At 37.2% G+C, this 27,958-nt stretch overlaps 1 protein-coding gene and 1 long non-coding RNA gene across 8 annotated transcripts in view; both read right to left on the bottom strand.

Moving 5' to 3' along the window:
- ZFHX4 (zinc finger homeobox 4) overlaps nucleotides 1-27,958 on the bottom strand; it is a 180,631-nt gene that overhangs the window by 121,114 nt on the left and 31,559 nt on the right. The window lies entirely within an intron of this gene.
- Nucleotides 151-27,608, bottom strand: LOC309646387. Its single transcript, XR_014255330.1, has 2 exons — nucleotides 5,003-27,608; nucleotides 151-4,969 (listed from the first exon to the last, which is right to left on the bottom strand). It is a non-coding gene; the product is annotated as an uncharacterized lncRNA (long non-coding RNA).

Genomic DNA, 27,958 nt, shown 5'->3' with positions numbered 1-27,958 from the left:
TCTTTCATCTCTTAATCTAAGAAGCCATGTCACATTGTCCCCTTCCAGAAGCATCTCTGTTCTGATTTTTAAATGGAGGTCTCGATTTTTTTTTTTTTTTTAAAGTAACAAAGACTTCTGTGTTTTTTGTTTTTTTGGTTTTTCTAAAATTTTATTTATTTATTTATTTATGGCTGTGTTGAGTCTTCGTTTCTGTGCGAGGGCTTTCTCTAGTTGCGGCAAGCGGGGGCCACTCTTCATCGCGGTGCGCGGGCCTCTCACTATCGCGGCCTCTCTTGTTGCGGAACACAGGCTCCAGATGCGCAGGCTCAGTAATTGTGGCTCACGGGCCCAGTTGCTCCGCGGCATGTGGGATCTTCCCAGACCAGGGCTCGAACCCGTGTCCCCTGCATTGGCAGGCAGATTCTCAACCACTGCGACACCAGGGAAGCCCAGGTCTCTAGATTTTTTATCTAACAACTTCACAAGTAAAAATATGAATTTATTTTCATAGAGCATGGAAGAAATCAAATTTTAAAAAATACCATTTCTGATTGGCTAATGCCACCGATAACAAGTTGCGGTGGATTCTTACAAATTCATGGTGACTATCACAGCTTTTCACAAACAGCCTCTGCCAAACGCAACTACAATTAGCTTGTTTCAATATAATAGCATAATAGGTAAATTTGTAAAAATAATTACTATTTTTTATCTCTCACTATGTTCCAGGAACTAGGCAAAGCAGATAGCATTCATTATTGTATTTAATCCTCACAAAACCTTATAATATAGGTACTATGAGAATCCCACATTATAAATGAAGAACCTGAAGGTTTAGAGAGGTTAAGTAACTTGCCCCATGTCACACAGCAAATCAGTGGCACAACGGAGACTTGGATCCATGTCTCTCTGACTCCAAATCTGTAATTACTATGCTACGCTGCCTAATAAGCAACTGGGCAAAGTACATAAAATCTTGAAAGATGTTAAATATCATGGTAGTATTAGTCCTTATATGTAATTGTTTATTTAGTCATTAGTAAAATAATCTGTTAGAATGAGATGTATTATGTCCCTTTTTTATGACAAGATAATGACGACGGAAATGTACAAGCTTTCTAAAGGCCTTATCGTTTATTCTTATAGTCAGAATTTAAAAAAAAACAAGAAAACTGTATGACAGTTATAACCAAGAAAAGATAAAACTGCATTAAGTATCTGAGAAAGAATACATTTACTTGTAGTAGTCAGGGGGATGTAGGTCCAGAGACACAGATTTACTACTTAGAGAGTAAAAGGTTGTGATTCTAGAAGGGGAAACCATCACCGATGTTGGTTCCATCAGTAAGTCCATTTTTAGGATTCAGTAAACAAGTGTTTAAACTCTAAGAGTGATTTTGATCATGAAAGCAACTGTGTATTTGCTGGCAGTAATAAACTTCTGAGGAAAAGAAAAGTCTAGGTTAGATGTACATGTTTGCAGTGTGTCATCTGGCATTCCACGTTCCTTTTACCTGTGACGACATAATGCTGCTTCTGGATGCCTGAGAACAGGTTCAGGGCTACGCCTACAAGTAATCAAGGGGTTTTTACCTTCCTATTTTGAAAAACTTGAAGGACAACTTGCGATCTGAAGCTATCTGCATTTTTGGCAACATATGCAGCCATTAATCCATCACGAGCTGCTCAAAAATCAATTGTATATGGTAGATGTTCATGTTACATATCCAGAGATCTGGAAGACCTCTGGATATAGACTGGAAACTACCTAGATGAGGAAGCCACCGAGCCAAGCTAAGCAGACTGTTCTAACCCCATTCTTCCAGTAAAGCCAGAGGCATAAAAAGAGTCTTTGTTTCTGTTTTTCACACTGTATTTCTCTTTTTGATCTGCTACTTAATATAGCTCTTACGTTTATTTGTCTAAAAAATTTATGGCACAGATTTTTATATCAATTTAATATTTCACCCTAATAAATGTTTTATTTAGAAGACACTCCTGGCCATACACTGAAATTCAAACCACAGAGGAAAAGTTTATTAAGAACAAGGTAAACTTGATCTGAACTCCACTAACTGATTTTATTAATAAAAATTCAATTTACTGACTTTTTAAAAATAAATTCAAAACAAAAGTATATCCTGTGTACTTTTTTCAGAGCTGGTCTTTGCAACTTAGCCATGTATTTAACACAAGTAAGTCTAACTACACTATTACATCAGACACACATGTCACTTCCCTTGATAGAAAAGTGTTGTTAGGTTAAAGTCATTTTTTAAAAAAATTATATTCTAAGCCCTAAAGGATAAACATTTATCCACTAAGACAGAAGGATAAAGATTTTAATGGCATCTTGCTTTAGGATTCAAAATAAATAAGGCAAAGATGAGTTTCCATCTTCTTAAGACTAAATTACAGAGATTAAAATATATAAACACAAAATGAATGTGTTCCATTTGCATATTATATTTCGCTCTTAAAGTTGATATTGAAGATTAAGGGTCAGCATTTAATCCTCACTATCCTAATCCCTAAAATTACAAAGATAGGCATAAGTGCATGTCTGCTGCACTAAATTACCTTGAAAGAAAGCAAATTCCGGATGAAAAGGGAAGCATATTTATATTATGGTGATTTAAAATCTGTCGCCTAAACACATCTTCTCCCCTCGATCCATTGACCTAAATTGCACACTAAAAGCTTGTTTGTCTGCAAATGGGCAGCTAACACTTTGAGACAATCCAGAGATTCTTCACTTATGCAGAATCATGCCAACAATTTTTCTGACTACAATAAACACTGTCTTGTTCATATTCCACAGAAACAGGAATTGTGTTATAAAACAGAAGACTTTCTTTACAGTGTGAAAACCATTTCCTGGATAGTTAATTACGAAAATTTAGAACTCTGGATATAAGAAGTTGTGAATGCAAAAATATCTACCAAAAATTTCATTAAAATGCTGTTATATCTAACAAAATATCGCTAGTTCTATTGAATTCTAATGCTTTTTCATGAAGGGAGAAAAGATGGGCTTTTTTGGTCCATGGTTTAAAAACAATTGATAGAGAAGTGTTTATTTGTTGGATATTTCTGTAACACTTTCTAAAATCTGAAGTCCAGTGCAATGAATTTTCAAAGTGAAATAAATCCAATGCATAAATTCACCTGGTGGTTCAGAACCCACCACGAGTCTTATCTTCTTTTGGAAAAATTACATTAATATCAACGTGGCTGTGTATAACAAAAATATCATAATGGCACAGCAGAAATAGTATACACTTGCAAAGGATCAAATTCCTTCCTAGGATACACCTACTGATTTTGTCAGACATACATTTCTTTTAGAAGATAATTTTCTGAAGTCACTTTATGTACATCAATCAGATTTTAACACTGGAACAAACTTGGTTCCTCTATAAATCTGTTCCATCATCAATCCAGTGTCAACATCATGTTCCTTCCTTTAAATTGTATTTCAAACAATTTCATGTGTCTCTAAAGAACAGAATCCCCACTGTTAAAATCTATGCTATTTGTGTGCATCTGTAACAATCGGTATAAATTCAGGAACTATCCCTGTAACATATTATATAACACTGAAGACGAAAATATGCCTCTATTCATGAATATGTTTAAAGGACTACAGAGTATGATGTTAAATTAGTATGATACTAACTTTACTACTGTAAACGTATATTCAAGTATATTTCAAAGTGCACTGAAATTTTTTATGGAGAAGCCTCATTTGATGGAGATGTAGAAACTGCAATGAAAAGGTCCAATCATCTTAAAAGGGAGACTAAACTGCAAACGATCCAGTGATACTCAGCGTTTCAGGGCTAAACCCCTGCTGTTTAGCCAGGGTAGTTACAAAAGCAGACTAATGAAAGCTGCAAAAATTATAATTAATTTTCATTCTAAAGAAATCATTCTGCTCTAATCAACTGCCTATCAAACGTCGTTGCAAATTATGCTAAAGAAAAAATTATTAGGTCAGGTTTCCAGAGTAAAATTTTCCATATACTGTATCAGAATAAAGAATGCCTGTGCGGGAATTACTTTTAATGAACAACAAATTACAATTACTAAACTAAATGAACCATCTGCCTTTTTTGTTTGTTTGTTTTCATGGCCTCGCTGGTGCAGAATGCATTGTCAGCTTAATTCCCATTCAAAATGGCAGACTGCCTCATCACCAGGGTCTCTCGTCCATAACTTTTTAACAGAAAATCTGTAACAGATGTTTTAAATTTTAAGAAGAGGACAAGTATGTTTTATAAATATGTTCTAAACATTAAAGGCTGGCGTTTATAATAATAAGGTACATGCCTTTTTCAGACTGGAAAGCTTGGATGACTAAGTACTCCTAAACCCTAAATTAGCACATGAAGTATTCATAGACCAATACCAATAAAAACAAATCCTGATGTACCTTATTAAACATTTCATTCAAGTAAATGTGTTTTGTCTCTATCCTCTAATAGGTGATCATTTGTTTTAAAGGAGCATGCGTGAGGACATTCAATAATGACATCTATTATCAAACTTTTACTGAAAGGTTTAAAGTGGTTAGCTGGATACATCATCTGGCATCAGCATAAGACATTAAAAATGGAAAAATCAGTCTCTTATTAGCATGTGTCTCATATTAGCTGGGCCTTTCCCTGCTGAGGTTTGGGGACCATGATACTGTAAAACACTTGGAAGATTGACTTTTATCAGGGCCATTTATGAAAAAAGAAAATCCGATCCGGGCATGCTCTTAAAACGAGAGTACAGCATATGAATATACCTTAATATAGTGCAAAAGGAATATTTACTAAAATTAATGACTCTTTTTTCTTTCTACTGCTATTTATGGCACTGACAAGTAGCATTGACTCAAAACTGCAATGAGGACATGTTTTAAAACAGTTCTTTAACATTCGTTATGAAAAAATTTTGTCTCCTTTAAATGAAAGGTATTATCCTTACTGCCCATCACCTGCCCGCACTCATTATCCTTACTGCCCATCACCTGCCCGCACTCGCCTCCGGGCTCTGGGCCTCCATTGGTCACGGTGCACGCAGGGCACAGACTGGGGATGTGTGAGCTTCTCTGGACACTAGTGTATCTCAGCCCAGTCGAGCTATATGAGAGCTTACTCCCCACAAGAAAAACGGACTAGACCTCTATCCTTTTCTGCTGGTCTTAACACTGTTTCACTTTCATTGTAATGTAAAGCTTTGTACAACGCTATTTTTTTTCCCCCTGACAATCACTGGACAGCCAGATTCCTTTCTGCAATTAAAAAACAAAAGGCAATTGTATTAGATTATTTCATGAGCTAGACATAGAGAAGGATATATGATTCCAGGCCTCTCCACAGTCTGGATGAAGCTCTGTGTAAATACTCTGCTTTGAGTGGATATTTAACTATCATGTGCTGCTTTAGAAAAGCGGCTTGCATGCCAAGGTCCACGCAATGTAATGATGTCTGCTTTGAAGATTATTTTAATCTTCCCCCACCCTTGTTCTGAAAGGCAAGAATGAAGAAAATGACAGCTCCATTATTAGAAATGCAGCCTCAGAAACAAACGAATGGAGAATTCTCCAAAGGGATACTGAGGCAAAAGCACATTTTGAAAAGCCCTTCCTTATTTCTGCAACTGTTTTATGAGAGCAAATCATGTTTGAAAAATATTGCTTTTCATATTTTCCTACACTTTATTTTGCATTTCGATCCTGAAAATAAACTAAGGCACTACCATTGTGCTTTACTTCTTTGGTTTTACGGTATAGTTATGGCCAATAGCGAGGCCTTGGCTTTGCAAGAACTCCAAAGGAATGTTTAATTTTAGGTAAAAATGGTTTTCACTCAAAATATACGTGACATTGATAGTAGCCGTTTCATTCATTTTTAACAACTTTTTGAACTTATAAAATATTACAAATATGAATAATTTATCACCGAACACTCCTTTAACACAGATACACTTAAATATCCCATAAAACAGACTGCCCTTCTAAAAAGTAAAACAGTTTTGAAAAAAGTTACTTTACCAGAAAATGCCTGTATTAACCCATTTATACTGATGACATACATAATAATACTTTGATAAAGGAATTCAACTCATAACAAATTTTTTATGAAAAAAATAGCACCTGAGAACTTATTAGGAACTATTACCATATATTTTACTCCTTACAAAAAATCTGATCATAAGTGTGGTACCTACAGTTATCACATTAAGTAAAAATTGGTTCTCATAGTCACTTTGAAGGATGCTAGCTAAAATTAGTAATTCCTCTGTGACCAGCATTCATTCCTTTGATTCAGAAATATACATTTATACTATTTTTGTTATAGCTTGAGAGAGCATTGTTCTACTTTACTGATCCTGAAAATATGAAACAACAGATTGACTTACTTTGGAAACTCAGCATTCCTTCAGTTATGCTTGAAATGAAATGCCTGCTGACATCTACAGATCAGGGACTGAATGGGAGAGAAGTTAGAGCAGCTCCCATACACACTCAAACCCATGGATTCCCTGGGTAGGGACTTCCCTGGCGGTCCAGTGATTAGGGCTCCAGGCTTCCACTACAGGGGCATGGGTTAGACCCCTGGATCGGGGAACCAAGATATCCCTCATGCCGTGCGGCACAGCCAAAAAAAAAAAAAAAAAAAAAAACCATGAGTTCCCTGGGCATGTACCACTGTTACTAACGTCTGGATCACAGTCTCCCATTGCTAAGAAGGTAAATGTCTACAATGATACTGACGCAGTTGTAACTTGGGGAGGAAACAATCACTTTCTGACTCAGATAATGGGCTTCTTCCCCTTCTCCCTACTTCCAGACTTGACAACCACCTATCCAGATCCTGTGAGATTCCAACCAAACACTATCCTTTTCCTGTTTTACCCAGTTAGGCGTACTCTCCTGGACTCGTAAAAAGTCTCACCACTTTGTAGCTCTCTGTGCCCACTTTCTAGGATGCTTGCTCTTAAATTTATAGGGTTGGAGAATCTTACAAGAGGTATGGAAACATTCCTTGATGGGAAAATGCAGATTCTTTTATACATCCAGAAGATTGACCCTCCACACCTTTCGGAAGCTCACCAATGGATGCCCCAGGGGTCCCTGGACCCAACTGATAATGTCAGCCTTCAGAGAAGCTAAGCAGTGAAGAACAACGATTAAGAGCACAGCCTCCAGACAGACAAATCTGGATTCACACCCCAGCTCCTCAACTATCTGTATGACCCTGGGTAAGACACTTGACCTTGCTAGATCTCATCTTCTCATCCATATAACTGCAATGATAACTGCCTGTATCTCGCTGGGCTGTCGGGAGGACTGAATAATACATAGACATAAAACATTCCTTGGTACATAGAATTTTTGCTATTCTGTGCTGACACAAAATGTAGGAGCTTTATACATGGTGTAGTAGTTGTTTCTGGGTATCTCTTACCATCCCCAAGTCAGGGACCATGTTTTAACTAAGTTTGCATACCCCAGGGTATCTTAAAAAGTGGCTTTAAAAGTACCCTATTGAGGCAAAACTCTTTTAGAAAACTTAAGAATTTTTGCAACAGCATATTATGTGAACAAAGTTTGCAGAATCAATTTTGCTTCAGAGTTTTAAACTCTTCAGTTATTATCTCTTTGTTCATGTGGTCACAAAGCATTCCATTGGCCACAACTAAACCAGTTCCTTCTCTTTAAAAATAATACAGATGGACTTCGTTGGGAGATGGTTTTAATATTGCCTGTCTGCCAGGGAGAAGTCTCCTCAAGGTCTCCTTTATCCTTAGGATTCCAAGATGAGTTAGTTTTTCCAGAATCTTCTAACTCAATTATTCCAGAGGTAAATTACTTTTTATTAACAAATAGAAAAACAAACACCAAGTTCTCCTTTGTCACTTTGAAATGTGTTTGCTCCCAGTGACACGGAAGGATTTCCAGTTTCTTTCTGACACACAGTACAAAGAGGCACATGGCCTAGCTTCACATCTCTTTATTATTTCATAGACTTCAGTAAATTCTGCTCCTATTCTTCTCCTTTTGAGATTTATTAATACCAGCTTTTAGTCATCTGTAAACCCATCCATGCTGCCTGCAAGCATTCTTGTTACCCTGGTCTGGAGCTTTTCAATCTGTTATATGTCTTTTGGGGTGAAAGGTTCACGTCTATAATATTTCTGTTTTGTTCATGCTGATGCAATAGAATTTTATAACATACAACAAAGAACTGGAATCTCAGCAACAGCATATGTAAAAGCATGTCAGGAGAAAAGGGCAAATCCAGGACCACAGTAAGAGACCAAGTCTAAAAGCCCCCATCCTCGAGTCATCCATCCCATGGGAGCACTTTTCCAATTAATTGGAATAATATGTCACCTAAATGGTACAACAGAAATCATCTTTTGTTCTTTAAAACCAGGAAAACTAGATATTTTGTATAAAAAAGTAACTAAAATGAAGGATTAATTAAAGATTTGCCAGAATCATTTCAAGTCACAACTCCCCACTTCACAGCACCTCTTCATTCTCTACCAAACAAAAACAAAATATTATTATTAGAGCAGGGTCATTGCTTCAGCCTTAATCTCATCCATTTACTCACTGGATTTATTTTTTAGTTCTTACAAAAAGCTAAGCTTCAAAGCACAAGGTACGCACCGTATTTCTCCTCTTGTAATCTTGATGTTGGCTATTATTACCACTGCAGTAAATCTGTAGGGCAGGGAATGTGGTAAAGAACAGCAAATGCAAATGCTTCCAAAAATTCTTCACAGTTGTCCTTTTATTGTGATTGTATTTGTTCTACTAAAATGTTTTAATAAAAACAGATGTTTGCTCTAATCAAACCCTTTAAGAACCACTAACAAAAGAAATTTCAGGAAAGGAGGGGGAAGGACCAATGCTTTAGCATTAAATTATCTCTGACCTTGAAATATTACCATAGGCAATGAGGTCATAGTCACCATCACAACATTATTAGGAGGTTAAGTCTCTCAAATAAAACTTACATTTCTCTAAAACCTATGAACATGGTAAGGAATGTTCTAATCATCCAAACCAGAATCACTTATTTCAATAATTAATAGAACTAGTTGTGAATATGAATTTTTAAAGAGTCAACACAAAAAGACCTGGATGATTCAGGGTAATCACTTTCATAACGATTGGGGGGACTCTCCCAGATTCATTGTCACTAATCACCCATTTCAAACCTGTGACTTTGCATGGGCCTTATTTTGATGGCTTACTAGTGTCAGGAGCAGATTTCAATGTAAATTATTTAAAAACCATGATAAAGGCCAGTATTGCCGCCAGCGCCAGCATTGAAAGAGTGTATGCCCTTCCTTGCATCTCTTCGATTAACATGGGCTGACTTTCCAATCTATGGATTAACTATACCTTTTACTAAGTTCTTTTTCACCCACTGATTTCCTGCCTCTTGGCCATTTCTCAGCTCATTTTCATATCCCCCAGAGGGGAAAGAGAGAGCATTAAACTCAAACCTATGGAATTTGCTCTATGAAAGGAAAAGGAAGAGACTGGAAACCACTGGCTAAAATGAGGTTTGGGGATTTTCCTACTTGCCTTGGTTCCAGTTAACCTAGGACATCGAGGGCCTACTTTCTATGAAGTCATTTATCCTTCGCTTCCACAAGATGATTTTAGCATGACCGTGGTGGGAAAGCTATTCCACGAACCAGAACTTTTCATAAAGTTTCTGAAACAAATTTATATTTAAGAAGATAAAGTAATATAAATCTCGAGACATATTCAAGACAGAAAATTTTGGAAAATCAGTGTAGAGCACACATCTGTCCTAACTTTAAAATTATTATTATGCTTTGGTCAAGAAGTAAGATGTAACTGCTTAGAATTTATTAATAGGTTTCTGCTTATTTACTGCTTTTACTGATAGAGCAGCCCAGCCCAAGTCCGCAAAGGGTTAATGCTGCTGGGTGAGCTGAATTCATGACCGTAATCCTAAACAAGTGAGGTGAAGTTCTATCAGGTCTATTTCAGCGTATCAGGGATTACCGCTAGCTGTCTAATCCTGCTGAGCCTCGGGGAGGAACATTCTATTGTATTTGAAATCCTGGCCTGGAAAGAACAGAAGGTTAAATGGGTGCCTTGCTCTGTAATCAAATATCACAGGCACTACTTATCTATTCAATGAACAACTGATGTAGAAAATCAATTAGGAATCAAATAGCTTCTTAGGAATTTTTACCCAGAAAGAGGCAAGATTTTTTTTTTTTTTCAAAAGAGTTTATTTGATATGTCTCATAGTAGAATACTACAAATTCTGGAGCTTCCAGAATTGTTTATCTGTTTTCTAAAATATGTCTTACCCCATACTCTAGAGCTTCTGTACTAATTTACTTGCAAAACCGAGGGGCGTTTCAGGAATAACCATACCACGCTCTAGCATGGCTGCATCGTTCACCTAAAAAAGGAAAAGCCATGCAAAATCAATCCACATGAAACACTGTCAAATCTGAATCAAAGTTCTGAACAAGAATGCAAATAGATATTATTGCTTTTATTGAGCTGATTTGACTCATTTACCTCTTCTGAAATGCATTCCTTCAACAGTGTATCACGTGGGAAAATATTATGAGCACAGGGGTGGGTGGGAGGAGGAGTATGCAACCACAGCCCCTGGGGCTCTTTGTTCCCAGCAGGAAGAGGCTCCTTTCGGTGGCCTGAAGGTTAACACCTGTCACTCTGAGTAGATGTCACAGTTCCTGCACACAAACAGGTTCACCTGGCCCGTCCACCTGACCTTGGACAGGCCTCAGATCGAATCTGGTTATTAATATTGGGGAGAGTCAAAATGCAATCTTCCAGACACTGGAGAATTGAGCTAGAAATTATGCAGTAGGCACTCCCTGTCAATAAGAAGCGTCCAGATGCTAAGGCTTAAAGTGGTCACCTGGGCCTGAGCAGGAGTTAAGAGAAACTTTTTTTTTTTTTTCTCCTGTCCTGAGAATGCTATTGAGAGAAGTTTGCTCAGGGCCTTTATATGCCCAGCTTATCTGTCCTTCCACTTTCAATTATTTTGGGACTCTTTGCTTTATAAGGGTTCTTATAAGGTAATCCATTTGCAGGCTAAAGCAGATATAATTGGAAAAATACTGCCCTTTCATAGTCACGGAAGATATTTTACAAATGGGATGAAATACTTTTAATACCCTCATTGTAGTTCAGTGTGCATATAATTTTAACCACGGGTTCTCATTCTCTGTAATTGTTAGTCCCTATAACTTTCTCTCAGAATATATCCATAATCTAGGCTAAAAAGGGAGAAACATGAAAAATCATTTAAATGCCTAGGCAAATACAAAAAGTGCTACAGTAATAAATGCATTACTTTTTCAAACCACTACTAAAGTTAAAGAGGAAATTTAATCTAATATTCCTTCCATAATTTACGCAATTATTTCCATATTCCCAGGTGACAGGTCTCTTGATAAGAGAGTTATGTGTCCTTCATGATAGTATCAACATTAATGATTTGGTCAAAATCTCTGTCACAGGAGTATTAACATTTCCTGTAAAAATATATTTTGAAAAGCATCATTAAGTTTTTATTTAAGTGAGTAGAGACCCAAAACGATGCAAATGTAGAAAACGTACTTCTTCTGGGGGAGGTGGGTGGGGAGGGACGGATTGCGGGTTTGGGATTAGCAGATGCAAACTATTACATACAGGATGGATAAACAACAGGGTCCTACTGTATAGCACAGGGCACTATCTTCAATAACCTGTGATAAACCATAACGGAAAAGAACATAAAAAAGAATGTATACATATGTATAACAATCACTTTGCTATACAGCAGAAATTAACACAACATTGTAAATCAACTATACTTCAGTTTAAAAAAAGAAAATGCACTTCTTCAAATGCTGGGAAGAATTTTTTGTCTGTACAATGAACAGTTTTTTGGTTTGTTTGGGTTTTTTTACATAGTAAAATCTTTCTTTTTCTGTGAATAAAAGGATATCTTCTTTTGGTTTTTGTTGTCTTCTAGTCACCACAATTTTTTTCCTTGAGGATGTATCTGGACTAATGCATCTTTATGACATATCTTTTGCCCACTGAACTATTCATTTGGTCTCCCTGTGAAGGTATACTCCGAGGCTTCACGCCACCGGCATGGAGACCCCATGGTATGTAGAATTATGTTACAATCAACTACCCCACTCCTCCAACCTCCTGGCATTTTATATCAGTTGCTTCCTCAAGCAACACAAATCCACTAATGCTTTAATTTGTGACACTGCTAACTGGTATTAACAGATTATGACTATGAAATGTCCTTGCATTCATACTGGCACAGGCAGATGAGATGTCTGTCAGCGTAGAGCAAAACGCTCTAGGTCACACAAATATGTAACACTGTCCTATGTCTTTTACTTGAGCACAAACCTCCAAAGGTTTATATAGACTTACGTGTGCTCAGGGAACATCATCCTTAGATAACCAAATGCCAGAGGCTCAGCCCAGGCAGGACAGGAAACTTCTATTCTTCACTGATCTACATGCATCAGTTGGACTCAAGTAACTGATCTAGCCAATCAAATGAATAGGAAGATCTTGAAATGATTGGTTTGATTTTTTTTAAGCAAATAACTCAGTTATTTCATTAGCTTGCTCTTTCACTTGGTGGGAAGAGGGATTGTTTTATCTGGGTCTTTTGTAGGACACAGGCTATATGGCCAGTGGGACTCAGATACAGTTTGGCTTTGGCATTTTACAGTAGATCATGGGTCAGCACAGAACTGATTGATTATTTCAAGTTGATCTACAAAAAAGAGGTATTTCTTTATGAAATAGACAAAGATCTAGTCTTTAACATGCAAGTGGTTAAATGCAATAACTTTTCCAGGGTTGTGTGTTCTGACAATATAGTTTCTGTTGCTTATGAAATTGATCATTGTATTTATTTTCTTCTTTTTAGCATTGGTTATCATTGTAGCTGCCAGTGTATCTGTATTAGATGCTATATTTGGGAGAAAAGAAGAGTACAGATATCATTAAAAGAAAATTGTCAAATTATAGATGATACAATACACGGTTCTCTCTCATAAACAAGATAAAGTGATATACACATGTACATACACACATCTATACCTACACACACACACACACACCTCACACACACCCCACACACATACACTTATATCCACATCTATGGCGAGAAAGAAAGAGAATATGCAAAACTCCAAAAAACAAACCTCAGGATCTGCCTTCCTAGAATAGCAAGAAAATGAGAAATTGCAGAATCATTACAGAGAGCTACAAATGAGCGTACAACCCAGCAAGCCTGTGGAAGTTGACTCTCCTGAGACCTGTAAGATTCCTGTTCAGAAAACAGACTATATATCTGCTGCCTGGGGATATCTTTGTGTACGAGGAGAGTGGATTTCTGCAACTATGATGAGGCAACGCATGATTCCAAAAATTTACCAGCAAAGATATTCCTCCAAAATTCAATCCAGGGGCCTTAGTTTTTTTTTGTTTTTTTTGTTTCTTAACCGACATCTGGACTGAGAGAGTAGTTTCTTGGCCCGACAGTTCACTAAAGTGCCAGACTTTCAACAAAAAAACAGCTGTTTTGTTCAGAAAGGTTTTCTTTATAAAGGTTTGCCATTTTTCCTACTGAAATGGGATTTTTTTTTTTTTTTTTTTTTTTTTGTATATCAAAACAGGTCAGACTTTTGTACTTAGGGGCAAAACCAGGAGCAAGACAGAGGGCAATGCCTTCCACGACTTCCTCAGACAGAGTATGCAGGACTGACAGACTCTGGCAACGTCTTAGTCCGTGAATGGAGAGAACACAGGGGACAGCGGAAGACACAGCTTCCTCTTCTGAACAACGAGGTACAGATGCTAACGCAGCCCCCGCTCAGTACACCCTCCGCAGTCACTACCGGTTCAGGAGTCTTCAGATCGACGGTGACTTTCACAGCCCACCAGCCCAGTGATCCTCAAATCCGACTGACGGTCAGGATCATCCATTTAAATGAAGAGATTCCGGGCTGCACCCCGCCCCCAGAGGTGGTGGCCTTGGCGTCAGTATGTTGTGAAAGTTCCTACAGGGAATCTCATGTTCACCTTTAGTTCATTCAGCCTTCCGCACACATTCTGCACAAATCCGTCAGCTGGATATGCAGCCATTTCTAGAATGTCTTCTCACAAAAATGTTTCCTGACCCGCCCCCCCCCAAACAAGTTCAAAAGTGCTTTCACTCTGATCAAATCTCACTGGTAAATAAATGCCTTTTTCTACAGGACAGCCGATATCTAGCGAAGTCAATTCAGTTCAGTCCCGGCTACTTTTCTAAATACCTCAATACAGGCTCTCATTCAAATTCTTCACTTTCTTTCAAGAGTAGAGGATGAGTTTGATTTACACAAATACCTATGTACTAATGACACAAATAAACGTGCCAGATCAAAAACAACTACTTATATTATTTGTTCACAAAGGTAAATAATTGTTTTTTTGCCTCATATGTGATTCTGTGTTTAATGCTTGTCTCCTTCACTAAACTGTAAGCTCTACCAGAGCAAGGCCTGTGTCTGTCTTGTTTGATGCCATATCCTTATTCCCCAGCACAGGGCCTGACAGAGTGGGCTCTCAAAAGATTAAGTGACATGATTAGTCAAATAAGTAAATAAAGAACAGGGGATTCAGAGATGTGGTTTAGTTATTTCTCTATATACAATTATTACCCTGCTTCCTGTTTACAAGAAAAATACATAAACATATATCTGCAGATTAAACAAAACAATGGAAAATCTGAAACCTGATAAATACGTGCAACTACCTCAGCAATTTAAGATGAGATACTTGTTAAAGCTCAGAATAAATTCAGCTCTAAGTATGACAGACGTGATCACGTGTAGACCAGATCTCAACGACCGTTAAGTTAATGCTGACTTTCTAATCATGATGGTAACTCAGTACCCATTTTACAGATGAAAAAATTGTGGCAGCAGCCAAAAGGCAGAAGCAAATTAATGCCAGACACAGAAGCTTTAAACATTCATTTTTCAGCTGTGTGAGCTCCACTTACTACTACACATTTGCAAATTCACACTTGGCAGATTTGAAAAGTGGTATTTAAAAGTGTCATACACAGTTCCTTTTCTGCGGGCAAACTTCTAAGAAAGAATGGATACTGAATTTAAAGCACATAAAAGGATACACAAATAGTTATTTTCTCTGAGCTATATTTACCCATATTTAAGTTGATGAGTATAGTATAGCTACATTCCTCTTCGAAGCAAATTTCAATTGAAGGCCAGTTGGAGAGAGAAACTTAAGAATGGCTTTTCAGGAATGACAAGTCCTAGCTATAGTAGTGTAACCAACTGCACTCACAGAAATTAAAAAGGGAAGTGTCTTACCAATAATAAGAAAAGCAGAAGTTATCTCCAAGTACAAAGAGCAATGCCAACGGAGTAGATGTGCTGACAAGACACGAGTAATATTTTCCACATATAAGAAAAGCTTTCATCTCAGACTGCATTTTCAAAGCTATTTTTGTACCTTAATTAAGATCTCTAGAACTCACTGGAGTGTTTTTTTCTCCATTTACTAATATATTAACTAAGGCACAGAAATGCTTGCCAAAAACCACATAAAGAGTGAAAAAGTCAGCTGGATGCTTCAAGACAGAAAATGCCTAACTCTTTTAAACTTTTCTTGAGCTACAGAGGGCTGCAGGGAGATAGATGGGCATATCTTCCACTGCCTTTCTCGGAGACATCATCCCACACTCTCCCACCGCACCCCACCTCCAATATACTAATAATGGGAGGGCATCAAAAGTGATACCCACCTTGTCAAGGCTTATTTAAGCTCATCAGTGTTCCTGGACGTAAGTGCCGAAAGAGTCATCCAATCTTTCAGTCTCACTGTGTTTCAGACTCAAGAAAGCAGCTCTAGGGAATCTTTTAGCCTGAGACAATATGAGAGCTTATCATATTTTCTTGCATAATTTTTCCTTAAAAACTTTTTTCAGAGTAAAACAGAAAGGAGAAATGATGCAATGTTATGTTCTAACAGTAGGAACCCTGGCAGCCCAAGCCCTGACCTTACCCTACCCGTGTGAGCAGGAGGTCTCTGGAAATTGAAAACGTCAAGGTCATTTGTAAGTGTTTGAATAAAATAGGATGATGCCTGAAATAGCTACAGATAAAATATCAAGACCATTTACCACTGATTCATTAGATTAGCTTAGAAACAAGTCTATTTTTGTTTTTATATCTAGAAAAAGAAAAAGAATCCTTCTAGCTAGCCAAAAAAAAAAGCACCAAGTAATATTTCACTTTATCCACATCTTTACCACTCTGAAAACATAAAAATCATGCTCACAAAACATCACATAGGTGGGGAGTGGGAGGCAAGAGGGAGAGAAAATTTAAATTATACTGTTACTGTGCATTATTTTTCACATTATTTTTCAACAATGGGACATCTTGTGTGGAAACAAACAGCCACTTTATCAAAGTTCTGCAAGGCAGGAATCTAATTTCTTCCGTAAATACCACAGGAAATCTAAATATTAACTTTCTGGATGACACAAAGGAGTAAACATTGCTAAAATGTGTTATATAGAGGAGTAAAAATGTCCCTACAAACTTCTGGAATTCAGAAAAGCTGTTAGGGACAATTCACAAGGGAAAATAAAGCGCAGATAAAAAGCATTGTATAGTTTCTTCGAAAACCTGCAGAGCTTCTTGAGGACAGGAACTGCTTCATATACCCTCTGTGTCTGTTTTATTCACTAGCACGGTGCAAGGAGGACAAACAAGCTTTTGTGTGTTACTAACACACCAATCTAACAAAATGTGTTTCAGCAATTATCATAAAATCTACCAATTTTTCATTCGTTAAGGAGAATTCAGTTCATAAACATTTTTCAAAGAACATTGTATAAACCAAATAATGGTTTACATTCTGACCTAAAAAAGAACTAAAAACTATGTAATGTTATCAGTGATTTTTCTAATTTGCCAGTCCTCACTACCCCCTCCCAAAATCTCTAAATCTCTATCCATCTCCTCATTACTTCTTTTCTTTCCCTCTCAGAGGATGTCCTTCCCAAAGATCAGCTATTACAGTTATACTCTTACATGCCACAAATAAGGCCTTCCTTTCCAGACATCTTTCTCAATGTATCTTCACTGGGACAAAGTGTCCTCTTTAAGACGGTGGGTGCTGGAACCAGTCAATCCAAGTATAAAGCCTGACTCAGCTGGCACTGCTACCAGCTGTGTGACCTTGGATAAATTAATTAAGCTTTCATCGCCTTAGTTTCTTCATCTTCAAAATGGGTATAATAATAATGCCTACTTAATAGGTTTGCTGTTAGAATGAAATGAGTTAATATATTTAAAGAACTTAGAAGATTACCTGCCACCTAGTAAATGCTCAATAAATGTTCAAATTTTTCTCATTGCACTTGTTGGCCATGGAGCAGAATATGAATAAAGAGCATCAGAAGAGTGATAAACATGTGTAATATTTTCTAAAGGAAAAGGATCAGGTATAAATAAGAAGTGACCAGCAGTACTGAGTCCAGTTAATATCAGTGATTGCTCTTTTGGGAATTCCACTTCTAGGTATAAACCTAAGAGAACGAAAACACATGTCCACACAAAAACCTATCCACAAATGTTCATACCACCATTATTCATAAGAGCCAAAAAGTGGAAACAACTCAAATGCCCATCAACTGATGAGAGGATAAATAAATGTAGTTTATCCATGCCATGGAAATTCCATAATAAAAAGGTATGAAGTACTGATTCACACTACAATATGGATGAATCTTGAAAACATGCTCAGTGAAAGAAGCCAGTCACAAAGGACCATACATAGTATGATTCCATTTATATGAAATGTCGAGAATAAGCAAGTCTATATAGACAGAAGGCAATTAGTGGCTGCCTAGGGCCGGGACAGGGGAGGTTGGGATTATTGAGGGGGGGAGGGGTAAATGGCAGAGGATTTCTTTTTGGAGTGTTGAAAATGTTCTGAAATCAACTGTGGTGATGATTGCATAATTCTGTGACTATTCTAAAAAACGTTGAATTCGACGCTTTAAATGGGTGAATTTCGTGGTACATGAATTATATCTCAACAAAGCTGTTGCAGATTAAAAAAAAAAAAAAGCAGCAGGAAACCAGAATACAATGGCCTCAACATTCACTGCACTGCCCACATGGTAGGTTTTGTAGTTTAGTTCTTTTAGTTCCTCCCTTTTCTACTTTAGAACTGATTTCTTGAGACTTTTACTCACATTTTCCTCAATAATTTCATGCTTAATTATTGAGATTGCTGTCTTATTTCATCATTTTCCCCTATGGACATCGACAGTTGATAAATTTAAGAAGATATTTGTTCTGATTACCTAATTCCCTGAATTTCAAGGATACTTTTGAGTCTAAGTGTCTTGTACCTGTGTGACTTTAAGGCAAAGAAAAGAATAGAGTACTAATTAGATAGATATTAATTTGAGAAACTCTTTGCTTTAAAAGATAACTTTTCAAAAGACTTAGTGCTCAAGCCTTTGTAAAAAGATACCCGCTCCAATGGTGGGACTAGGACCTGCCTTCTATAAGGTGAAAAAAGGCTAAATGTGCTCCCCCAGTTGGTGAGGCCATTTACCTTTTGGAGCACCTATCACTTTTACCAAATCATAACCTGTTCCCTGAACCTTTGATTAGTCATGTGTACATACAGAACTGATTTCAGGGCTTGTGGACGAGTCTTGCACAACATCATCAAAGGTTTATTACCTCTAGGGACTGAGAACACTTACAATTTGCAGAAAGAGATTTCTGAGTTCTACTTTAAAACAAAATAAGTAGGCATTAATGATTAACTCATAATCTTCAACAATTTTTTTTAAAATAAGTCTTCGTATGCTGTATTCTCACTCATTTCTCTCTCTCACATACACACAGACACACACACACACGCGTGCACGAGCATGCAATTTGTTTCAGGGTTTGAGCAAAATAGGTATAGGTAGGTCTCCTTGGATACATGCTGAAAACATCACTGGAGTACTGGCATTTTGCCTTTATAATCACCAAACACGTGAGAACTGAATATATCCACATTCTTCTATACCCACTGATAAAGAATTAAACGGTTCACTTTTTAGAAAAGTGTTCACAGACTTTAAAAAAAATCAATTTCGATGTACTTCTGTATCAGTGCTTTTCCAATAAGTTATGAAGCCATTACTTTTAAAGGGGTAGCCACAGTTCTACAGGAAGAAATAAAATGACCTAGTACATGCTACAGGAACTTATAAGTAAATATTATACCTGAGAGTCTATTTTGAAACATACATCTAAGTAAATGTCGACACAACTAAGCAATAGGAAATGTTTGCATTTTTGACTTAAAGATGGTAATTCTATTGCCATGTTAAGAATGAATACTCTAAAAACTAAAGAATTCTTCATAAAACCCATCTTAGTTTTTCTAATATTTAAGGAATTAACAGAGCCAGAGACTCTATTTCTCTGGGAAAAAAAAGTTAGTTATGAATTCTCTTTGGATCTATTTTTAAGGAATTTGGTTTTGATCCTGGGGAGTATCCTCTCAGGAAATACTCATGATGGAAAAACTTGGTACGATGGTTCCATCCACATGGGTTTTTTTTAATTACTTAATTTGCTAATAAAAATTATAATAAACCAAAACAAATAAATTAAACCAGAACTTGCTTTTAGTCAAATTCTTTCTCAAAAGACAGAGGCGCCTCTGTTTAAAAAGCGGTGATAGTATCTCATAGTAAGTAAGAGTGCGTTTTCTCCCTTTCAAAGTTTGTGTAATATCAATTCACCAAATGAAATAAATTCTGAAAGGTATATTCCACTGTTTACATATTTCCCATTTTAGCATGTTAATCTTATTTTAAAAAACAACACTATTTATTTGGTGTAAACTGGGGAATCATTCTCCCCTTCCCTCATGTCTGGTGTCACCTGCCCTGTTACTTAGTGGTAAGTGCTGAATATATGTTGAGTTTAAAGGAGATACTTTGTAAACTGACACTCTTCCAGAGGTGACGGCAATCAGACTTGCTACCTGATTTCCCACAACTGAACAATGAATGACTTCAGGCCCTAAGGACATATGCTAGTATTATTTTCAGGCCTGCCAAATAAATAGTTAGAAATATTTAAAGTCTTTAAAAGATACTGCCCATCATAATTATCCAAATGTCCTTGCATCCTTTACACACACCAGCTTTGGTATTGGGAGCTTCTCTCCTGCTAACAGTTCGGTCACTTCAAAACTAAGACTATTCTTACTTTCCATTAAAAGAATATTTCATTAATGAGTACGGTCAACTGCAGCGGTGTCAATGACGGAGAATTTTTTGCAGGATCGGTAGCCGGATTCAGGAAGGCAAGCTTTCCTCAAGCATCTCTAAGGGAAGTCCATGTCAATAGTTCTAAAAAGATGTGGGCCGGTTCCTTGGACTCATTAGCAAAATTTCGAGGAGGAGAGAGGAAGGGAGTGCATTAGAAACCTATGGTGGAAAGAAAATTCCTGGAAGCTTGGAACAAAATGAATCAAAGTAAGAAGTAAAAAATACAAGTTAAAAAAATAATAATAATTCAAAACAAGATTATTTTTAAAAATGCTAGTTACGTAGCAAATGAATAGGACTTCCTCCAGTAGTTATAAGGATGTCAGGAAGAGGGAAGAGGAGACTCAGGTCCTGGGCAGAGAGTAGACTGTGCTTTCCTTGTTGCTGTGTAGGAAGTTAAATGCTTAGGGAGGCACATTCCATCTTTCAGGTCAGCAGGGTACCATTTAGTACATTACTGCTGAAGTACCCTGGTGACCTGAATGAATTAAGGCAGCTTCCAAAGGTGCTTAACTTGCAAGCACTGAGAGCTCAGGCACTCAAAGTGATAAATATTCTATGAGTCCTTTACTATTTAATATACCAAACACCCCAAAATGCCAGCAAAAGGAAAGTTTCTTTAAAGGGAAAGAATTCTGTTGTGATAGGAAAGAGTCAGGTAACAGTTTGAACCCGCAGTCTCTCCTTCGGGCTTGGAGATGCCCGCAAGAGGTGTAAGTTCATCACGCCAGTTGACTGCAATCGTGGGTGCAAACCCTACCAGCCAGCTCTTATGTTACGTTGCATCTGCAGTGTCTTTAAGGGAATCTGTAACTTGAAGGAATAAAGGTGGGCTCCAAAATAACTAACCCTGGACAAAACGGTTGTTTGCCTCTGAGGCCCCCCAGCCCTTCTCTTCCTTTCTCACTCTCTGTTCTTCCTGTTCTCAAGTATTATAACAAAATGTTTTCATTAGCAAAGCCTCATACTGTAGGCGAAGGCTTGGGTTGAAAAGAGACCAGAGTGAGAACCCCAGCACGTGCTCTTACTATCTGTGAGGACTTGAACAAGGAGTTTTGCTCTGAATCTCAGTTTCCTCATATGTCAAAATGGGAATAACAACATATAACTGTTGGGAAAAGTAAATGAGACAATGCACATAAAATGCTTTAACTTATGATTGTTGTTCAAAAAGTTGTGCCATTTTAAAAGGTGTTAAATGGATAAGTCAAGTATCAATACAGTTTCACTGACAACAGACTGGCATCAGAAGAAGGGATATTTTTGGTGAGATTCTTTCCAATAGCTTGTAAATCATACATAGACAGTCAATTACCAACTCTATCAATAAATAAGGCTCTTCTCGACACAAGACACAAAATCATGGACTGAAAATCAGTATGTAAAACTTTTAAAGCTTTCCTCCCAAACTCGAATTAAGCAATACAGTTGGACTTATCAATAGCTCATTTCTTTACATCCTCAGCACTGCATTCCACTAATTTTTATCAGCAGATATCCAGGGACAAAGAATTCTTCAACCCTAACCGTCCTCCACACTACTCCCTAAAAATTGAGTAATCAGAAAATATAACCCTAACATTTATCCCTTAAGCAACAAGGAGAGAGAAGTGTATATTCTATGGTTCCTAATATTTCCAATGAAAGAAAGTATTTAGGAAAATCTGTATCAATAAAGTATTGAGAGTATGGTCTCAATACACATTTATATTTACATATACATATTTAATATATGTAAGTATTATATTCAAAGCTGCAAAAGTACTTTTCCTTTAGGAAACCTAGAGTGTTAATAAAATATTATAAAACCAAGTGAAATGAAATGTTGCCACATGTAAGTGTTATTTGTGATAATACAGAACTGTCATTACAATAATTTACCTTTAAGCAGAATTCTCGACAGTACTGCAGACTGGAGTTAGAAAGATCCCCCAAGACTCAAACTAAAGTAGCATCCTGGTTCTAGAAGGGAATTGACTGAAGTTATAATCTGACACGTTTTGCATTCTTTAGTAAGTGGTTCTCTTCTTCATTTTCTAGGCAATGCATCAGTGGCACCATCCTCATGTTTAAAGAACAACATAAATGTTCCAAGAAATAGAAAAGCTCTATCCTGCTCTGTAATTCCCACCATAACCTTTGTCTGAAACTGACTAACAAAGTCGTACACCGCAAGACAGCAATGAGTCAGCCAAGACATACAAGTGACATTGTTCTACATGTACTGATGACCCAAGAAAGCAGTCACACTCAGCCTTTTGACCAACTATTGTTGAAAAAAAGCACGGAAGCTTTCAAGGGCTAGTATATGGATTCACCCCTTAATTTGATTAATGTCCCTGCCACACTGGAAGAACAGAGTGAGTTAGGAAGCATCACCTTAGAGAAGATGGTTTGTATCCTTCCTCATTAATGGGACACACCCTCCTGTAAACAGAGACATTTAAAAACCTGGCCCAAAGGAAGTGCTTAATGAACGTTTCTGTATTTATTAGAAGTAGAACTTGGGATGTCATTTGGGCATTCTGCAAACAGAACATTAATCACCATACTCCTCCTAGGTTACAGAATCTGTGAAGACGTTTCCTAACGGGTTCTAGGGGGCTGTGCCTCCATCGTTGTTCTTCTTTTCAATAATCATATCATCATAAGCTCTCCTGCAATACACTGATAATTTGGGGGAAAAAAGTGCCTTTGAAGGCTTGAATTATCTGAATAATGAACAAATCTCCACGTCTAATTGAACTCAGCCTAAGCAGAGGCTCAGACTCCAAGCAAACTTGGTAAAGCATTTCCAGTAGAACTCAGGCCGGCCAGATGTTCTGGAAGCAGAACCGTGGTCATTATGCACATGCCAGCTCCACCACACTCCATCCCGGGCCAAGACCCTTTCGGCAGCGCGAGGCCTGCTTAACATATGACTCTGGCCGCCTTACCACGTGGCATCCTAGGACCCATCTGAACATTTCAGCGATTTTAAACGAGCTCCACTGACAGGGATGATTACGTGGAAGCCAAAGAAACAGACAGGGAGAGCATGTTCATTATGAGATATAACACCTTTGTCTGCATTCCCTAAATGACCTCAGGTTGGGGGACATATAGGGATTTACTAATTTGGGTTAAACCATACCTACACTTCACATGAGACAGAATGAGCACAAGTTATACAAAAACAGTAACATAAATCCCAAAGTCTGAGTTGACACGGTCCTGGAGTGAAGTGAATGGTAGTGCCAGAGTTTTCACTGCTTCTCTGAAGTGGAGGGTTGGGTGTGATGTGTGTGGAGGGAGGGTGTGTGTGTGCGTGTGTGTATCCCGAAGAAGGGAAATGCAGGAAGCTCTTAGGGTGGGGCACCGCCCTATCACAACTCCATCCCTGATGTAACCACCACCGTCTCCCCTCACACATTAGAAATTCATCCAGGTCAAGCGGTTCCTTTAAAAGCAAATGCACCTTGGGAAAGACCTGAAAGTCATTTACACCTTTGGATGCACTACTCTGCTTTTATGAAAAAGGCTTCTTTCCTCCTTAATGAAAGGAATGCTCGTTTTCTTTGGGGAATTAGATGGGTAATCTCGCAACACAGAGTATTTCCATGAAGAGAAGTTCTAGATGAGAAAACAGTAAGGATTTCAGCCAAAGAGAGAAGAGAATAACGGCGTGTGCCTGATGTGTGGGGAGATGGTAGCACTCGTTAAGGAAAGACTTGTCAGAAATAAAGTAGGAGGATTCCAATGACACGCTTTGCTTTCTTTAAATTTCGTCTGGGTTTGTTAACAATTTCACACATTAAAAATCATTTTATCTATCCACACATGGATGTAATAAGTTGTTAATGCCTGGTCTAAAGTAATCCTTCTAGGGATTGGTATGTATCAATATATATCTATATATGTGTGTATCTGTCTATCTATTATGTATCTGGATAGACAGACATTTTTGGTCATTTCTTCCTGGTGGAATACAAGGAGGGTTCTCAGCTCATAATGTAGTATATATTTCTCGCCATGTGCATGCAGTGAGAATGCCCATATTTGTGCTGGAGTAGCCGTGTTCCAACACATGGCTGTGCTTCAGTAAATGTCAAGCTTAAAAACAGAAGTAGACATAGTAGTAGGGCTGGCCAATTACATTGTGATCTGAAAACACTAGTGATTTATTAGTTGCTATTAGCTAACCAGCTGACCTCTATTTGATCTGTATATTTATTAGTTATAAGTATTAGGCAAGCATGTATTTTTCTACTATAGAAACTTGTTTTTTCAGCCTCTGCCTTGTCTTTTTATATGAGAATACAACAGAATAATTTGAGTTGTGATTACTTTTTTAAAAAATAAATCCTGCAACTGAAATTAAATTTCACACTGCATTTCAACCTTGAAAGGAACAGAAATCTGAAACTAACACAGAAAGTGCAAAATTTTCCATATTCACGTTAAGGTTTAGCAACAGAAAAGAAAAACTTTTGTTTATCTCTGAAAACAGCTTTCTTCATCTAAACAAATGACTAGAATAAGATTAAGAAAAACCTGTTTTGGTTTTTTAGATACACACACATATTCCAATTTCCTTTTGCACAATGACTTTTATGCATATGGGTACCACACAATCTCCTAACCTCTTTTACCATCGCACTGGGACAATGACAGTTCAATAACTGAAATGGGTATATTTGATTTTAAATTGCAAAGTTGGGCTCAGGCCTATTGAAATGAAAATGCGTGTAATTCTTTGTTAATTCCAAACTGATTGGGTTATTATTTCCTACCAGTTAAAAAAAAGAAAAAGCAGAAAAGGCAGGTGAAGCTAATTATTCCATTTTTTTATTTCCTTGCCATGTACTTTGCCCAGCATGGTTTTTGCATTCTCTTCTGTGACCCTCCCCAGCACCTTGATTTCAGTTCTTAACCCGGATTCTTTCATCCATAACATGGATAATGAGAAAACTCCAAAAATGTTCCTTGGGGGAATGTTACACTAAAAGTTACCTAGGACTAAGTCCCACGTGTCATCCTTTGCTCACCATGGAGACAAGAGATTCATTCACTGCCCTCAGCCAATTTGAAATCCAAATATGAAAACAGCATTATGGAATTCAGACAGATGATTCTCCTTCACAACTGGCAGATGCAGGAAGCAAAAAAAAAACTAGTATAATTAAGCTTTTGACTTTGAACCAGCGAAGCCATGAACACCTCACTTAAAAATACAATATAATATTATCAAAGCAGCTAAAGCGCAGGTGTGGCAAGCGTATTTGCATGCCCTGTGCAGGATGGTGGTCGACCAATCAGCTGGTCAGAAAAGTCTCGGTCATTCTATGGCAAGAATAAGGTAAACTGTAAATCTGAAATATTACCAAAGTCTTATTTGTTCTTTCTCAGTTAGAACGTGTAGTGCTAAGTGGTTTTCATTACATTTTTTTTACTGGACACTTTAGAAAAGGATTGGGATCATTTAAGGGGTAGACCAAATTGCAGTGCATTTTTTTTTAATGAGGGTTGGAAGTAAAGGAGTTTCTTTAATACGTCTCAGTCCATGCATTAGTCCATTATTCATCTTACAAATATTTATTGAGGACTCATTATGTGAATATCAATCGACAGAAATTTGTAAAGGATGCAAAGGCTTGAAATTGGGAAAACATAATCAAATCGAATAAAGTGCTTAGCTGAGAACACTGTGTTGGCATTATATACAGATGCGCACACACACACACACACACACACACACACACTTTACCTTGCAACACTGATTGTAGCCATCTATGCATTCAGTACTTATTAACCTCACTTTAAACATACTTTCAGACATTAAAAGAAAAGATTAAGGTCAATCTGCAGTTTCATTTTATCGTTTGAATTTCCTAGCCCAATTTTGCTTCGTTAAAATTTCCAGAGGAAAAAAATATCAAAATTTAACAGTGCTTACTGCTTCAGAGAAGTTTGCCTGAAGAAAGGACTAAGCTTTTCTTAACAATAACAAAGTTCCTTTAAGAAAAAAAAATCCTAAGGTAAAGAATACTGCCAAAAAATGAACACAGCTTTGTTTGTTTTTGCAGTCATCGTTAGCAATAGACATAAAGGTATTCTTTTTTTGAGTCCATATGGAAAAATCATCAACACATTCTGCCTCTGGGTTCTTTGCCAAAATACCGTAACCCACAAGCCTTCTACCTTAAACATGAAAGGAAAAGGTGTTGTTCTGGTCAAATAAAGAAATAATTTTTACTAGCATACGTCTAATGTTAAAGCTGCCTAAATCCTGCCAAATACATTAAAACGACATCTGTAAAACAGATTTTCATTAAATTGATCAGGTTAAAGTTAAGCAGCTAGGCAGATGATGCTTTTAAGCTACCCCTTAACCTTTAACCTTTAACCTCCTTAAACTGGAATAAGGACACACACATCTTTGAGGTAATGCTGCTTCAGGCTGACCATGCAAGAGGTAAGTGGCCTATTCAAATTGCCCCGACACATCCCCACATTTGGAGTGTTATGAATCAATATGCTGTCAATGAGGAAAAGAGCTGTTTTCTCCCAGCTCTGTATTTGTCTTTTAACTGCTACTTGTCACTTTCCCTTGAAGTCTGAATAATTCACGATGCAAAATGATGTAAATTAAACTCCTAATGAAAATGAATTTTATATAGGCGGTTATTATCTAGTCATTAGCTCAGACACCATTTTAAGTCTAATTTTAATATTTTCACCATATTACAAACCATCATTTTTTTCCAGGCCTAGGCCAATTTGTTAGGGTCTCATTTAAAAGCAATTAATGTTACTTATGGAGCAATTTTATTTTGCCGACACAAGCCGACCAAGCTTACTAATATCCTCATTGCTGCACTTGAAAATCCTCTGGATCTGACTCACACAGTTTCTGTAAATCAGTTTAGAAACAGCATCCTCAACACATTGCTACTCTGGAGGAACTTTTCTAGTGACTTCTAGAAAGAATGAATGCTCCTTGAAGGCTAATGCAAAATAATATAGTTCAATTGCCCAATACCAAGTTTCAATGGCTCCAATATTTCTCTCTTCCATCTTCCTTTAATTCAAGGTAAGTTTGTTCAAAGTGTGTTTTTATTTGTTTGTTGACCATTTTTAGACACCACACCACAAGGACACTTGGGTATTTAAGAGATAAGCAAATAAAAAAGATGGGGGAAAAGTCAATTTATATATGAAATATATATTAAATATATATATATATATTATATATTAAATATATATAAACATATATATTTTTTTAAGGTAAGAGTACATATAGCCTTTGGTTGTGGGATCTAAAGCTCTCTCTGCTTTAAGGCCCTCTTTATAAGCAAGTTCTATCTCATCTGGTTGTTACACTTTCAAAGACAATATCCAACTCTCTCTGAAAAGCAACTTCAAGGGTAACCCTGACACCTAGCAAACTGCTCTACAGACAGTGAGGGTAGTTAATCCATACTCATGGAACGAATGGATAAACTTAATACACACATACACATGTGTAAATAATCGTCAAACAATTAGATTAAATAACCTTTCCCGAG

This window comes from Balaenoptera physalus, assembly GCF_965194825.1.
Source record: "Balaenoptera physalus genome assembly, chromosome: 17".
In the NCBI taxonomy this organism is placed as follows: domain Eukaryota; kingdom Metazoa; phylum Chordata; class Mammalia; order Artiodactyla; family Balaenopteridae; genus Balaenoptera; species Balaenoptera physalus.
This window is presented reverse-complemented; position numbering and strand designations above follow the sequence as displayed.